We start from the raw sequence: 16,873 nt of genomic DNA, 5'->3' as shown, positions 1-16,873 counted from the left end.
AAAAAAATCAAAACGGCCGTGCGGATCTCCACTAGAGCCCAGTACATCCACACAGTTTCGGTTACACACAAAATTGTTGCCGCCAACACAGCCTAGCCAAAGCCACCCAACCACACCGACGGGCGCTAACCACACAATAAAGGGTGGACACTATACCATAGCATGGTGCGTAGGCCAAATTCGAACCCACACCAACAAGCAAGGGTCTTAAGCCCCCTCCACTAGCCAACGCATTGTTAGAGCCTTTATCTAAGGCTATTAGGCATCCTTCTCATGCTATCCCTTGCTTTCCCTCATCAATGCCGACACAGTGTTGATGTTGGCGATGGTGTTAGCGATGGTAATGTTGATGATGACCACCTTGTTCTTGGTGTTATGCACAACGAAATAAACAAAGATTAAGCTCTCTCTTCCCCTCCCCCCCCCTCTCTCTCTCTCTCTCTCTCTCTCTCTCTCTCTCTCTCTGGTAGCGCACAGGACTAAAGCAAAGAAAACAAATCTTTTCCCTTAAGCTTATGATAAAAAACAAGAAGCTCTTCTTCTATTATGAAATCCCACTCTTCTTTCTTACAAAGAATACCTCCTCGATTGTCCTCTTAAAAAAAATGGTTTCCCCTATAAAGATACGATTCTCCATAAGGCTTTTAATAGCTTAAGCCTTCAACCATCTTTAGCTCCTAAAAAGCTCTATTAATAAAAACTCTTCCAAGATTTTCCAAGTATAGCTTTCTAAAAGAATTAAATGGAAACCTCCTACAAACTAAATCCTAAATATTTACAAAGGGAGACATGATGATATCTGTTGAAGAACTGGGAAAAAAGATCGCCCGAAGGGAGTCCATCAAGATCTGAAAAAACCTGACACCCAATTGATGCCGACATGACAACCCCAAATGGAAAAGAGTAAAGCTGATGTAGACGAGCATGCATCAAAAACCTAAGTAAAAAATTCCCATCACACTAGGAATGCTCAATTCCAACTTGGAAAATTACACTACAAGTTGGGTTTTTCAAGCCCCACTAGTAAGGGGTGGGGACAATAGTAGAGTGGCTGGGAGAGCTCTACCTGTCAAGATGTGAGTTCAAATCAAGGGTGTGAGTAAAAATCATCGCAAATAAAAAAGCATTCCTACTACATATGTATACATGCAATAGTACATATGTATAGTACAAGGAGGGTTTTTTGAAATTGTTTAAATAAATAATATTTTTCAAAAAACCCTACTAATGGGTACTAATGGTGGCTACTGAATTCTACTTCTTTTTTGATACAAGGAGTTTTAACAATTTTGTTTCCGCAAGGATTTTTTTAAAAATGAACTGTATGGAGCCAAAAGAGTCACAGCCGGGTGGTTCTGGTCCCTAAATAATAATAATAGATTAAAATATAAAAACTATATAAAAAATAATAATAAATGAACTGTATGGAGACGGAATAGGTCCTAACAAGTAGTAGGAAAAAGTTTTGCCAGCGTGAAGGTCCGAGAAAGGGGACGAAGCCTAGCTTACGACGCTTAAACAAGATAATGAGGAAGAAGCTGCAAGAGTGAAGACCAGAGAGCGAATACAAAGGTAACCAACAACCTACATGCTTGTAAGCCTTGAGAGAGCATGAAGGTCGTGAGCACATGCCGTATACATGCTTCCAACTTTAGAATAGGCTGCACGCTTGCAAGCTGAGAGAGAGAGACAGAGAGACATCGTGAAAATCCAAAGCATAGGCCATATGCTCGAGAGCAGAGCAGGACTCGGAAACCTGCGACGAGTAAAGGGGTGAGGTAATGCGAAGTGTAGCGAAAAAATTGCAGGCGACGTTTGGTACTCTTCCAAACCAATGCATAAACACCTTGGAAAAAAAAACATCTCTTTCACTAATTAATCCGTTTTCTTTTTTCACTCGTTTGTAAGCCCCCTAAAAACATTTTTGGTGCCATATTTTGGTGACATTTACACAACTCTATAGATGCGACTCTTGGCACAGCCGTATAATATTCACTACAAATTCTGTATGTTTATTCATTAATATACCTATATTACACCCCCCTTCTCTCTCTCCATCCATCTTTGTTTTAATTCGAGGGTAGGGGCCTGCGAGGACTAAGATTGTTCCAGGTCATCAACCATGGCATCCTGCAGGCCCTAGTGCAGAGGTTGAAAGATAGGGCCAAGGCCTTCTTTGAGCTCCCCCTTTTTGCAGGAGAAGCGGATGGGGGATTTTGGTTTTGGTGGAAGGCGAGAGGGTGCCAAGCAAAGAGGGGGGAGAGAGAGAGAGGCGTGCGCAGGTCTTGAGCGAGGGAGGAGGTGTGCGGGACGAGAGAGAGAGAGAGAGAGAGAGAGAGAGAGAGAGAGAGAGAGAGGGAACGTGTATGAGGAGGGGAGAAAGAAAAGAAAGATATATTAAGCGTCTACTAAAGACCCAATGGGCCTATGAGACCAGAGTGATACAATAATGTCCATGGCATGTCTCATCATGGAATGGAAAATAAAATAGAAAGACAAACATAAACATAGCTATCTCACTGGGGTGATACAAAACTGTCCATGGAAACTTATCATGGATTACTAAGAACATAGAAACATAAGAGCAACATCAGCTCCGAGTAGATGGTATACCACTCTCCAGAATATCAAGCATGGGGCTAATGAGTATGGCCAAGAGGTCTCTCTTAGCTATGTCACGTGGAAAGGTAGCTCGATGGCGGTGGAGCATGTCCTGGATCTGGAGCTGATGAGGTGATCGTGGCTGACGGGGGGGACCGAGGGCGTCGGGCACGTTGGAGTGCAGAGGCTCGGTCCAAGGTAATTCCTCTTTGGCGAGGTAGGTCCAAAGCAGCTCATGGAGGGTCCACAAGATCCACTATATCGGTGTCCTCCACCTCTTGGGTCCGGAAGAAACTGATAATGGTTGGCTGGTGAGGGAGTGGGCGGGGTGGCTGGCGTTGAAGCTCTCTCAAGAAGGTGTCCCTGTGTTTGCGGAGCTCAAGCAAGAAGAGGCCTAGGAAACGCTGGTCCTGGAAGTCAATGATCCTGGAGAGTGGACTAGAGAGAGAGAGAGAGAGAGAGAGAGAGCGAGAGAGAGAATTGGGTCTGGAATACCCTCTGTAGGGCCCCCACCATGAATGGTGTGTTTGCTTTATTAGAATGATGCAAATTCTGAAAATAAAAATCTGGTTCTTGACCTGCACTCTTCACCTTGGCTGTCTTGGCCCTTGAACACAACAACCCTTTGTGAATTATAAGATGCCTTGACTGATTTCATGCTGCTTAGCTATTTTGTGACATGCGGAAGCATCGGGGTAGATTGGTAACTTCAATGCTCAGAAATCAGCAATCGTTCATGATGAGAATAACGCACAAAACTGAAAGTAGATGTGTAGAAAAATAGAGAGAGAGAGAGAGAGAGAGAGAGAGAGAGAGAGAGAGAGAGAGGGAGGGAGAAGAGAACACAATATTGGGTCCCGAATACCCTTTGTAGGGCCCCCACCACGAATGGTGTATTTGCTTTTATTAGAATGATGCAATATTTGAAAATAAAAGACTGACTTGACCTGTTTTGGGTGAGATGAATCTCTGCCCTTGACCTTCAACCTTCACCCTTGGCTGTCTGGGCCCTTGAGTAGCTACAGCACTTTGTGAAATATGAGATGAAATGACCTGAATTTATGGTTGGGCTTTATATACCCCCTCAGGTTGTTGGTCGGCCAGTTCTACTAGGGTCGGTTTGCTGAAAAAGCTCACGACCAGCATTTAATACCTATAATATGCTGTAAAAATTCCTTGTTTTCACCTATGACAGGCTGGCCATTATGCGCATTTGCTATGGATTGCTGGGCAACCTGTGTGGGCTGGCCGACAGGCTTTAAAGGGCCTGATGCCCTGTAGGCTGCCTATCCAGAGGCCCTAGGGCTGGCCGACAGGCTTTAAAGGGCGTCATGCCCTGTCGGTTGCCTGTCTAGAGGCCCTAGGGCTGGCCGACAGCCCTTCCAGCCCATCACATGGCTGGTGGGCACAGCTGGGGCCCTCTTGACCCCTTGGGGGTGGTCCTACACCTCCCCCATGCTACCCACATAAATGATCTTGGGGTAACCCTATGGGCTGGCCCCATCTCTACATGCAAATCCTACATGTCTACATAGAGGTCTGGCATCCATTATCATACTAGATACACAACACCACTGACATCATTCCAGAGGGAGACTCACAGCGCAGACTGGCACTGCTTCATGTGCAGGACAATGCACACCTGACCTCGGACGCATGTGCAGGACAATGCACACCTGACCTCGGATGCATGGAGTGGAACCCTGGCTGGGCTCAGATGGGACCAGTTTTCCACTCTAGGTCCTGCACCTTCTTGTTCAGATACGTCCATGTGGCATCCAATTGTGGGATGCATGTGACATCCCCTTCTGCTTAACTTGACGGAAGCTGCATAGCCTCCAAATTTGTCCGTCAATAAAGCCGGATATGTTTGCCTGAAAAATGCCTAGATTTCATTGCATGAGAAGCTCATGGATCTGAGGACGCCTGGATTGCACCCATGGGCTAGTATGCCACATAATCTGTCTTCAGTTAACTTGTATTGATGGATTTGTACAGGAATAGTTGATATTTGAAGACATCCCACTCTTATGCGGGTTTTCTATCTCCATGCATGCATGCATGCATGCATGGCAGTTCAGTTATTTATGGTTGATGATCTTCTTCTCCATGATGAGAAACCCCCATGCATGCGACATGCATGGCCAGAAATCCCCATGCATGCGACATGCATAGTTAGAAATCCCCATACATTCGACATGCAATGGTATGTATCCCTCATACCATTGGGAGAATGAGGTTCTCCGATTGAGGCGAGTGATTGTGATGCTGTCTACTTTTGAGGGCCATGCAAAGCCAGAAATCCCCATGCATGCGACATGTAAGCTTTTCTCGCTACATGCATGCAACATGCAATGCTTTATCCTTTTATGCACCTAAAAATATGGCATGCAAGCTCACTTTTCTCCAAGGGAAGTCATGCAAGTTAGTTAACTCAAAAGAAAAGGATGTAAAGTAAGCCTTTCCACACTTTTTATCTACTCGAGTTGCTCTTTTGCTTGTAGCCACTCTTGTTGATCCAAAAGTCTGCACAAATCACTGTCTACCACAATTTTTCATGAGCAACACCCTCCCTCCTTTATCTTCCTCTAGGCGCCTCCTTCTAGGCTTATTTCAGCTCTTAAATTCTGATTCTTAGCCCCATTTCAACACACTAATTAGTCTTTGTGCATTTCTCTACCCACCAATGCACATATTGCAGAGTATTTTCCGGCCATATTCTAGTCTTTTCTCTCTCCAAAAACACTAAGAAGCTGGCTGAATTCTGATTCTCGGAATAGAAGTTCTCCATTCAAGCTTGCAAAAGAAGAAGACTAATTCCAAAGATTGAAAATGTGGAAGAATCATTTTGGTTTATACGCAAACCTTGTCTTCGAAGGCTTTAGAAGCTCAAGGTCACTGTTTGCCCTGTACATGCTCAAAACCTTGGTTCTCTTGCAGACAAAATTGACTATGCTTGATGCCGCAGAGAAAATATGAGACGCCCAAGGTAGCTTCCCACATCCTCAATCATGAGGTCTAGGCTATGTGTGGCACAAGGTGTCCAAACTATTGTGGAGAACTCCTCAAGCATCCTCCCATGGCCACACAATTTGACCCATTATCTGTAATGACTTGCACGATGTTGGTTGTACCTATGTCATTGATTTCCTAGCATAAGTGAGACCATATAAATGCACCTGTAACCACAGTCCCTACATCCGATGCATCTATGGCACGGGGAAACATGGTTCCTTTGCAAGAAGAAACCAAAATATTGTATACATTCCTCTTTCTCACATCTGACCATCCATCACAAAGCAAGGTACATCCATACTGTCACGTGCATCCCGCACTTGGATGCCACGTAGACATTTCTGTACAGAAGGTGCAGGACCTGGGATGGTGAACTGGTCCCATGTGAGCCCAGTCCGGGGACGAGTCAGCCAGGGATCCATCTCAGTCGTCCGAGGTCAGGTGTGCATTGTCCTGCACATGAGTCCAAGGTCAGGTGTGCACTGTTGAAACCGATCCCGTCAAGTGGGAAAGACTCCGTTGGACACCCACACGCTTAATAGCACAACTTTAAAACCACAAATATGAAATGGACAACTTAAAACAACTTGAAATTTGAATGAACAGAAATGGAAAGATGGACACCAGCACTGGGGCCGGAACGGGCCGACCCCCCCCTCAATATATGATATATTTTGTCATGGCCCTGTGAAAATGGAGCAGGACAAGTGTGGGCATGGTGGTTGCAGGGTCAGAATATTTTATGATTCACATGGGGGGTGCCCGGACAGAGTTTAAGATGTGTGGACATCCCTAGGTGTGAAGGGGGGAATTAGAAACATTAAGTTTTAATGTTTATTGGAGTTTGCCCCTAGGCCTTAGTGGCCCTAGGAACTTATTAAAGTTGGGGCCCTAGGGATTAAATTGGGGAGGAGTTTTCTCTCTCTTCTCTCTCTCTCTTCCCTTTTTGGGGAGTCGTGTAGCAAAAGAGGAGTCTTCTTCATGCGCATGATTCACTAGCGTGGAAAAAGCATAGAAGCTGAAGGCGGCTGCTGAAGACCAGTCTGGTTGCTGTTTTTCTGTTGGCTGTGAGCTGTAACAGGCCGTACAGCAGCCGTACAGTGCTGTACGACTGCTGGGTTTGCTGTGGACTGAGGAGCGCAGAGCTGTGGGGCTTTTTCACTGCTGGTTTGGCTGCGCAGAAGACCTGAACAGGCTGTACAGTCTGTTTTTCAGCAAGTACACCTTGTACAGCTGCCGTAGAGTGTACGGGCAGCAAGGTACAGAAAGTACAGTTGCTGCAGAGGTGCTGACAGGTGCTGGACAGGTACTGGACAGGCCTGGTTACTCAAATTCAGGCGACCAGAATCAAGACAGCCAACTGTTTGAGCAAGTACAACTCCTGGCACGTATCCCGAGGCGGTACAGACGGGTACTGTGCTGATTTTCAGATCTGTACTTTTCAAGGACAGCATAGGAGTGAGCATCAGGAGGAGGATACAGGCAAGTGCAAGCACACGTGTGAAGCAGGGTTGTGGATTCAAGTGCCTGCAAGCATAGATTGGTGCTGTTGCTTCCTCCAGTGTTGTTTCACGAGCTGAACTTGGTAAGCTCTGTTTCTGTTCATCTATCTCTCTTTCTATTGCTTGATGTCTGTTGCAGATATGTGTTATCTGGCCCCTTGTGAGAGGAGGGGTATGGCAGATTGACAAGGGATTAAGACAGAGATTGGACAGCATATGTATGTTTGAGCTGAGAAGATGTATCATGCACTTGAGTTATGCCAGATGTATGCCCATGGCTGGCCTGCTTTGTGATCTTGGCTGATCAGAGGGAGGCACAGTGTGTTGCTTGAGGACACAGATCTGTGTGCATAGATCCTCTGTGCTGAGAAGGATTTGTGGGCCGTCAGATTGGACTTACAGGTGTAAACTCTTGGCTGGTCTTTGTGTTGTACTCAGCCATACATATTATTTTTAATTGAATAAAGAAATACCGCAAGGGGCGCCAAGCTTTGGGGCCAACAGGTGTCGCTGTGTTTTCAGATTTGGGCACTCTAGCTCCAGTCTGTGTTTTGTTTCTCATCTAGACTACAAGTGGACGGGTGATTGCTCCTACCGCACTCTGGTTTTCTATCAGAGGCCGGTTTCAAGGTTCCGTTGCCGGGACCAATCATCAACTTTCTGAAGGGGGTGAGCTCGTGGTTGCTTTGAAGAAAGCCATCGCTGAAAATTCAGCAAACATGTCTGATACAGAGGAAGAGTACTTCTATCATGAAGAAGAAGAGCAAGAGACTTCTCCTGAAAGAGATGTATCTGAAGATATTTTTGCAGGAGAACAGGCTGCAGATGTTGAGCCTTATGAGGATGTAACACAGCCAGAAGATGTGCATGGTAAAGAGGATGATGATGCTCGGTTCAAAGATCGCTTGGCTAGTGTTATGGATACTTTTATGCAGCTCACTCAGAGTGAGAGATTTGCTGAATTTTTGAGATCTCGCTCAGAGCCCCGCACAGAGCCCCAGAAAAAGAAGAAGAAGGTTCGTTCAAAGAATCTTTCTCAGGGTCATAGTGGTACCACTCCACAGGATCCATCTCCTGCCCAATTTCCGAACATGCAGCATGCTTTTGGTGCTAACCCACAGAGTTCCTTCTATGGACAGCCACCAATTCCTCAGCAGAACATGCATCCAGGGTACTTTGGTGGTGGCTCGGTGTTCCAATCCATGACTGGGGGTTATCCTCAGGGAGGCATGGGTATGTATGGGCCTTTTGGAGCCAATTTTCAGCCTGGCATGCAGGGGAATATGTATGGTGGTATGCAGTCCGGTATGCAAGGAAATGTGTTTGGAAGCATGCAACCTGGGATGCAAGGCAATATGTTTGGTGGCATGCAGCCAGGTATGCATAGTGGAATGTATGGAAACATGGCTGGAATGTATGGTATGCCTGGCATGGGAATGGGAAATGTTGACCCAATGATGGGTATGAATGTTGGGGGCAGCAATCTCACGAAACCACTTCCATATGATAATCTAACGCCTATGGGAAAGGCGAAGGATTACAAGGAAGGGGGAGCTGCAGTGAAGTTTGACACTTTCAGTGGGGCCAAGGATAAATTGAAGGCACTTACCTTTTTACAGCAGTTTGATGCTGCTTTTTCTGGTGGGAATTACACAGAGTCCTCAAAGGTGAGGAAAGCTGCCACTTTTCTCAAGGGCAATGCTTTGCAGTGGTGGTCTACTCTTCTTTTGCAGGGCATAGCACCCACTACATGGGTTCAATTCAAACAGGTTTTCTCTTCCGTATGGCTCACATCTACATTTGAGGTGGATGTTATGACCGCATGGCACAAGCTAGATGCTTCAAAGTGTGATAGTTTGGAGGATTATAACAAGAAGTTTTGGGAAGCTCTACTCCCAGTGACTTCTTATCGTGCCGTGCCATTATCTGAGCAGGTTGAGAAATATTGTTGTGGGCTGCCCAAGGAGGTACGAGATTACTGTATAAAGACGAGAGTAACGAACATGTCACAGATGATTGAAAATGCTATGATAGCTAATGCGTTACTCACAGGTGGTTCATCTGGATTTAAGGGCAGTAAGAAATTGAGCAAGAAAGCTGAAAAATTTGGGCATGCTTCTTGTGATGCTAAAGGGTCTACAGAGACAAAGTATAAGAAGTTGCCAATGCCCAAAAGGACTTCTGAGGAAAGACAGGCTTTGAGAGATGCTCAAAAGTGTTTTTACTGTACTGAAGAGGGGCATATGTCATTCAATTGTCCCAAAAGAACGTCCAAGAAGGACCCTGACAATAAAGGAGAGCCCAAGCCAAAGAAACCAAAGCCTTCTGCAGGCTTAGTTCCTGATCTTGTGGGGGAGCAGCTAGGTGGTGAAGCTACAGAGTTGTGCAGGGCATGGGGCAAAGTGAGAGATCAGAATGCTTTGATCTTCTTTGACACAGGTGCTAGAGCCAACTTCATTTCACCAGATTTGGCTGGCCGATTGGGGATTCGCGCAGAGGAGATGGGGCCGTTACATGAGGCTAATATGGCTTGTCCAGGGTATGCAGAACCCGTTACTCCTATCATTGGGAAGCTTCGGCTTCATTTGCAGGGTTATGTGGACAGCGAGGAGTTCTTCATCATGCCTTTGGATGGCTGTGATGTTTTGTTGGGAATGCCATGGTGCCACAGGGTACATGCGGTGGTGGATACTTACAATAGGAAAATTACTTTGACTCATAGAGGGAAAGAGCATGTATTGGATGTAAAACTCAAAGGGGAATCTGTCTGAAACCGATCCCGTCGAGTGGGAAAGACTCCGTTGGACACCCACGCGCTTAATAGCACAACTTTAAAACCACAAATTTGAAATGGACAACTTTAAAACAACTTGAATTTAAATGAACAGAAATGGAAAGATGGACACCAGCACTGGGGCCGGAACGGGCCGACCCCCCCCTCAATATATGATATATTTATTGGGAGTATTTTAATGAATACAATGCTCCATGGGTTCTGAGAACCAGATAATGTCCATGTACATATGAAAACAGTACCAAACAAATAGGCTCAGATTTCGATGAAGAAAACTCGAAGCAGAACGACCACTAGTGTGGTCCAATCTCTACGGTCCTGTGCTTTCACTGGACTCCGCGGAGAGCGCCTCACTGGTGTTCCGAGACCACGCACAAACAGGCGCTCTCGTACTAACGCCTGGCTCTCCCGATCTCAGCACCTTTGGACCGAGGTTCGCCAATACAGCTTGGACAACCCGGCACCGAACGGGTGTGGCCGTAGAGGGATGAATCCCTTATCAGATTTAAACATATAATACTTTACTCAAATCTGAAAATTACTTACTTGTAAATGGTTGATAGAAAACCCATACTCGAAGTATGAAGAAATCACCCAGATGATGCGAAGTCTCCTTGTAGAACACCGGTGGGGAGGATGTACCACCACAAAGGACACAGCCGCCTGCTGTGAAAGAGGAATATCCACTTGCAAAAGAGGAGATGCCTGGCCGCAGAGTGGAGGAGCCCAAACAGAGTCGCCTGAGCGTAGTGTTCTACTGGCCGGAACACAATCGCATAGCCATAGCTGCCTGTAGGGGTATGCGCAGCTTGGGGAGATGCAAAGGGGTAATTTGCTGGTGAAGATGTGCAGCCTGCAGGAAAACTCACGCAGATGATAGGGCAGTGCCACCTGCTGATGTACTGTCGTGTGGGGTAAAGTAGCCGCCTGCAGTCAGTGCTGGGCTGGCAAATACAGCCGCCTGTAGTAAAACTGGCGCAACCAGCAGCAGTGTACACGGTGGCTATTGGAGGTGACAGCCGCCTGGAAAACAGTAGGCGCAGCAGTACAGGGAAAAGATGGCAGCCGCCTGCTGTAAGTTTAGTCGCCAGCAGAGATGGGGAAAAACATGCGCCTGGTTGCTGTAGGAGCAGGGGCGCATAGATTCAGCAGCAGCCACCTGGGAGCATGTCTGGTTGCAGCCAGTAGTGCAGGGGCCACAATCGCTTGCAAGAAAGGAAGCGCAGGTTGGTCAAAAATCAACGCCAGAAGGAAGCGATTTTCTTCCACGCTTGAAGGGAGAGATTTCTTTTAATAAAATTAAGGTGGAGTTGCAACTAAAGATCTCCACGCTTGCATGAAGGGGGACTAGTGGGGGTTGGTGACCATGCCCACCCCCACACTCACTTAAAAGTGAGGCTCCCCACCTTGGCCCCTAAGTGGGTGCCCAAAGGGGGTGCCCACTTTTTAAATAAGTGTGAACCCCTAACCTTATAAATCAAAGGGTTAGAATATAAAACATTAAAACAACATGTACCATATACTTACCACCTGTTCACATGCACTGAAACTCGTCAGAATACAGGGCAGACTTCACGACTCACTGGCAGGCGTCCCCGCTCAGTAAGTAACACGTCAGGCAGGCAAACACACAAATACATGTCATGCGAAAACAGTTTCAAGCATGCAAATCATGTGTGCATGTGCAAATAGTAACATGGACATATCTCCCGTTCATGGAACATGTACAAAATATCTGTCGGCACAAAACTGGCACGACATAAAACATAAAAACCTGGTCTTCCTATGGAGTGACAGTCCCATAGGTAAGACACAGTTCCAGGCACGAGTTTCCCTATGGTGTGACAGTCCCATAGGTAAAACACGGCACGAATACTGGCTCTTCCATGGCGTGACAGTCCCATGGATCGAACACAGTCCAGGTCATACACGGGTGGCACTGATCTGGCTCCCGTCCATACGACACCATCCTGCTAACACACGGGTGGCACCAATCTGGCTCCCGTCCATGTCAGCAAAATACTGGCCTCTTCACATGAGACACCGGCCTGGCCTCAAGTGAACGAGACGCAAAAGCTAGGAATGGACCAAATGGTCGGCCAATTGGTGACATCCCCCCGGGCTTCTAAAGAGTTGACCTCAACTTAAAAGCCTCAAGATATGCCTGCAACAATTGCGGATAATCTGCAAAATAATCCTCATTTACCCACTTGGCATCAATAGGCAAATAATTCTTAAACTTCACAAGGTATCTCCTGAAAAGCTTTCCTGCAGGTAGCTTTCTCTCCTTGTGAAAAACAATCTGTTCTGGCTGGAGGATCTCCTCAAGCTCTTCAATTTCTGGCGGATCTTCTGTGACAGGCTCATCAGGATCTGGCCCCACATATTTCCGAAATAGACTCACATGAAAAGCATTGTGAATCTTCCAATGACTAGGTAAAGCAAGCCTGTAGGACACTTCATTGATCTTGTGAATCACTTTGAAGGGTCCATAATAGCGAGGAAAAAGCTTAGGATATGATCCTTCTCGTCCTGGCCTCTTCCGAAGCCTAGCCTTCTCAAATTTCAGCAATACCCAATCACCTTCTTTGACTTCCATGTCCCTTCTATGCTTGTCAGCAGCCATTTTATGCTTATCCTGAGATCTTGCAATGGCTGTCCGCACCTGAGCAAAGGCAACATCCAAGTCACGAACATATTCATCAGCTGCAAAAATCTCATCCTTTGTACGAAGGATGGGTGGCAAGACCACTCTGCCATAAATAATCTCAAACGGAGCCTTTCCTGTGGAAGCATGGATGGTATTGTTGTAGGCAAACTCAACAAGTGGAAGATACTTCTCCCATGCACTCTTTTGATCTGCCACATAACACTTCAATAAATCCAACACAGCTGAATTTGCAGCTTCACTTTGGCCATCCGTTTGGGGATGATAAGCTGATGAAAACTCAAGTTTAGTACCCATATTATCAAACAAAGCCCTCCAAAATAGGCTTGTAGTCCTGGGATCTCTATCCCCAACAATGGATTTAGGCATACCATGATGCTTGAAAATATTAGCAAGAAAAAGCTTTACCATATGATCAGCTTTAATGGTTTTCTTGACGGGCAAGAAGTGAGCTTGCTTGCTAAACCTGTCCACAATAGTCCAAATAGCATCATTCCCATGCTGGGATCTAGGCAAATCCATAATAAAATCCATCGTGATACTTTCCCAAGGTTGCGAGGGAATAGGCAATGGCTGAAGTAAACCTGGAGGCTTTTGCCTGTCAAATTTCACCTTTTGGCAAGTAATACATGCACGCACATAAGCCTCAATGTCTTTACGCATGCTTGGCCAAAAGAAATACCTCTGAATCATGCGAGTAGTAGGCATAATACCTCTATGACCAGCATAAGGTGGAGCATGACATTCGTCCATAACCTTTGGACGCAAATCCTTTACCACACATAGGCAATTATCCTTCATGAGATAACCCTCGTTGATAACATAAGAGGCATGTGAATGACCAGCCATCAAATCAGTCCATATATGGCAAAAATCAGCATCCAAATGATACAAATCTCTCATAGCAGATAGATCTCCATGAGAGGCCACTGAGACTGCAGCAACATAAGGCCTCCTAGATAGTGCATCGGCCACCACATTTTTCTTTCCTGGAGTATGCACAATCTGAAAATGAAACATGGAAAGAAAATTTGCCATTCTCATCTGCTTCTCTGAAAGCTTGGTTTGAGATAGAAAGTATCTCAAGCTTTGATGATCTGTCTTGACTACAAATTCAGCCCCAAGAAGGTAATGTTTCCAAATCTTTAAGGCATGAATTACAGCCAAGAGCTCTTTCTCATAGATATCCATATGAAGCTCAGCATCATGCAAACGACGGCTCTCGTATGCAACTGCATGCCCTTCTTGATTTAGGACAGCTCCTATGCAATCACCACAAGCATCACATTCAACCACGAATGACTTGTGCAAGTCAGGAACAATCAATACTGGACCACATATGATCGCATGCTTGAGCTGCAAGAAAGCATCCTGTTCCTTTGAAGTCCATTTGAAAGCAATTTTCTTCTTCGTGAGATCATGTAGAGGAGTTGCAATCATAGCAAAATGCCTTATGAAACGCCTGTAATACGAACATAATCCCAGAAAACTACGTACTTGATGTACGTTTTGCAATTCGGGCCAATTCCGAATAGTCTCTATTTTTGCAGGATCCATTGTAACTCCATCCTTGGATACAATATGTCCCAGATAATGAATCTCTGAAAGGAAGAACTCACTTTTCTTGGCATTGACGAAAAGTTTATGCTTCCGCAACTCTTCGAACACTGTGACCAAATGAGTTCTGTGTTCCTGCTCATTCTTGGAGAAAACCAAGATATCATCAAAGAAGACTCCTGTAAACTTGCGATGGGATCGGAATATCCTATCCATCATACGATTAAAAGTAGCAGGAGCATTGGTGAGACCAAAAGGCATTACCAAGAATTCATATAATCCGAAGGCTGTCCTGAATGCAGTCTTATGGACATCTTGTGGCACCACTCGGATCTGGTGATAACCACTCTTCAAATCAAGTCTGCTAAAGCAAGCTGAACCATCAAGCTTATCCAAGATATCATCAATACGTGGAATAGGAAATCTGTTCTTGATGGTAAGCTTGTTCAGAGCTCTATAGTCTACACACATACGGAATGATCCGTCCTTCTTTTGAACAAGAAGCACAGGAGAGCAGTAAGGTGAGGAACTGGGCTGAACCAAACCTTTCTCTAAAAGCTCGTTTAGCTGCTTCATAATTTCTTCTTGTTGTGCAGCACTCACTCGGTATGCGGGTTTGTTAGGAGGAGAACTACCTGGCACAAGATCTATGCGGTGATCTTCGGGCCTTTGGGGAGGTATTTCACCTGGCAATGAGTCAGCAAAACAGTCTTTGAATGCATTAAGAAAATTCAGCCTATCATTAGACATAGCATCCACATTTTGTTGATTTGGCACAAGACTATCACGCACAAAAACCAAGTACGCTGAAAGACTCTTTTTCATTTCTTTATTAATTTGGATGTGTGATACAACTGGGATAGAATCCCCTTCTTTGCCAGCATCAATAAAATGCATGCGGCCTTTATGCATAAAAGAAATCATATTGGACTTGTAGTCTTTGCGGGGCTCAAGCCTATGATGCCACGGCTTGCCCAACAATACATCACATCCATTCAGAGGAGCAACTAGAAAATGCTCATTATCAAGATAGCCCTGTATATGGATACGCAACTTCCCAATCAAAGGGGTAACCTGCACCTCTTTGCCAATAAATGGAGCTTCAGCTTCAATCTGAGGTCCCATGTTTTCAACCTCAATACCCAATGCAGCTGCCATTTGCATAGAGATGAAATTGTCAGTTGCACAATCATCAAACATGAATAATGCGGGCTGATCCTTGATTTGCCCCCAAGCCTTGCAAACCATACGCTCTTTTGCATCATGACCTCTATTACCTTGCACATCAGGAACTGCATGAACATTTGCTTTGGTGTGCTTGTCCTCGTGCTTTGGTTTGCGATCTGGGCATTGTCGGAACATGTGGTCTTTGCTACCACAAGAAAAGCATTTTCCATCCTTAGCATATTGCTCTCTTTGCTCCGGGGTCAAGCCAAATTTGTTCTTCCTTGGGCCCTGTTCTTTAGATGTGTAATTTTCAGCTTTACCACCCTTGTAAGGCTCCCGGAAGTTCTTTTTAGGTGGCTGTCCACCCTTTTGCTGATTTGGGACAGCCTTGTCCTTCCCCTTGGAACCTCCTTGATCCTGCTTGATCTTGAGCACCAATTGCTCCGTAGCAAGAGCAGAAGCTGTGAGTTGTTGCAACGTATGTTTCGGGTGCAATTCAATACCCGATCTATATGCTGGTTGCAATCCAGAACGAAACTTCCTCTTTCTTTCATCCTCTGTGATTAGCATGAAGGGAGTCACTTCCAGCAACACTTTCCAGAATTTGTTAACATACTGTTGCACACTCTCATTATCTTTTTGTTCCAGCCTGTCCCACTTTTGAGTGAGAGTTTGCTCCGCGTTGGGTGGCAAGAACTGAGCATAAAATCTATCTTTGAATTCCTTCCAAGTAGAGATGGGATCCTTGGTGATCTTTTCGGTGATCCACCAATGGGCAGCAGTGCCTTTCAGAAACATGCTAGCATGGCGCACCTTTGACTTTTCTGTAAAGTCCTCATCGCTAAAAGCAATGTCGAACTGTGCCACAAACGCTAACACCTTAGAAGCATCATGTTCACCATGAAAGACATCAAATTTGACAGATTTATCACCTGCTTTGAACTCCTTGAGCTTCCTGGCATGAGGCTCATGGTCCTCTCTTTTTCTTTTCCCCTTATCCAATGGGGTAGCCCTGTCTGCATGGGCTCCAGGGGCCGTCAAAGAAGCTTCATGGGGCACGGTGGCATGTGCTCCACGAACTCGAAGCTCAGATGCATGTGACTTACCTGCATATGGCATAGTCTCTCCATGAGACAACTCAGAAGGCAAAATTTTTCTGGAAGCAGACCTGTCACCATGAGATACATATCTTGCATGCATGTGACTTTCGTGCCCTCCATGAGCACTGGCATACATAAATCTATCAGGCTTAGTGCCTTGGGGAGAGGATGCATGACGAGAGGTGACAGTCACCTCTTCCTTTTGCATAAAAGATTTCAGCCTCTGGGATGCGGGATCTCCATGCTTCAAACGAGGTGGATTTCTGAATTTTAGCTCTCCGTCACCCCCCTCTTTGATATCACCTTTTCAAAGGTTACATCAACCATAGCATCAGCCTTCCTGGCTTCAATAGCACTTTGTAGATGGGGATCTTCATGCAAAAACTTTAATTCTTGCTCTTGAGCCTGCAAAAGTTTTCTCATATGTTCCATTTTAGCCCTCATAGCATCAGGGTCTTGTTCAAGCATA

At 45.6% G+C, this 16,873-nt stretch overlaps 1 protein-coding gene across 4 annotated transcripts in view; it reads left to right on the top strand.

Moving 5' to 3' along the window:
- Positions 1-1,407: 1,407 nt before the first annotated feature.
- The window catches only part of LOC147610800 (pentatricopeptide repeat-containing protein At2g27610-like), a 79,860-nt gene continuing 64,394 nt past the window's right edge, over positions 1,408-16,873 (top strand). Inside the window, exon 1 of one of the 4 annotated variants that reach the window (XM_086785366.1) lies at positions 1,408-1,572. The gene's annotated coding sequence lies outside the window, so the exon portion shown is untranslated. Of the gene's footprint in view, positions 1,573-1,661; positions 1,779-16,873 lie in introns of those variants that run through there. The other 3 variants (XM_086785370.1, XM_086785371.1, XM_086785369.1) reach the window with 3 other exon arrangements.

Source organism: Cibotium barometz, chromosome 48, assembly GCF_041138505.1.
Source record: "Cibotium barometz isolate CiBa-2024 chromosome 48, ASM4113850v1, whole genome shotgun sequence".
In the NCBI taxonomy this organism is placed as follows: Eukaryota; Viridiplantae; Streptophyta; class Polypodiopsida; order Cyatheales; family Cibotiaceae; genus Cibotium; species Cibotium barometz.
This window is presented reverse-complemented; position numbering and strand designations above follow the sequence as displayed.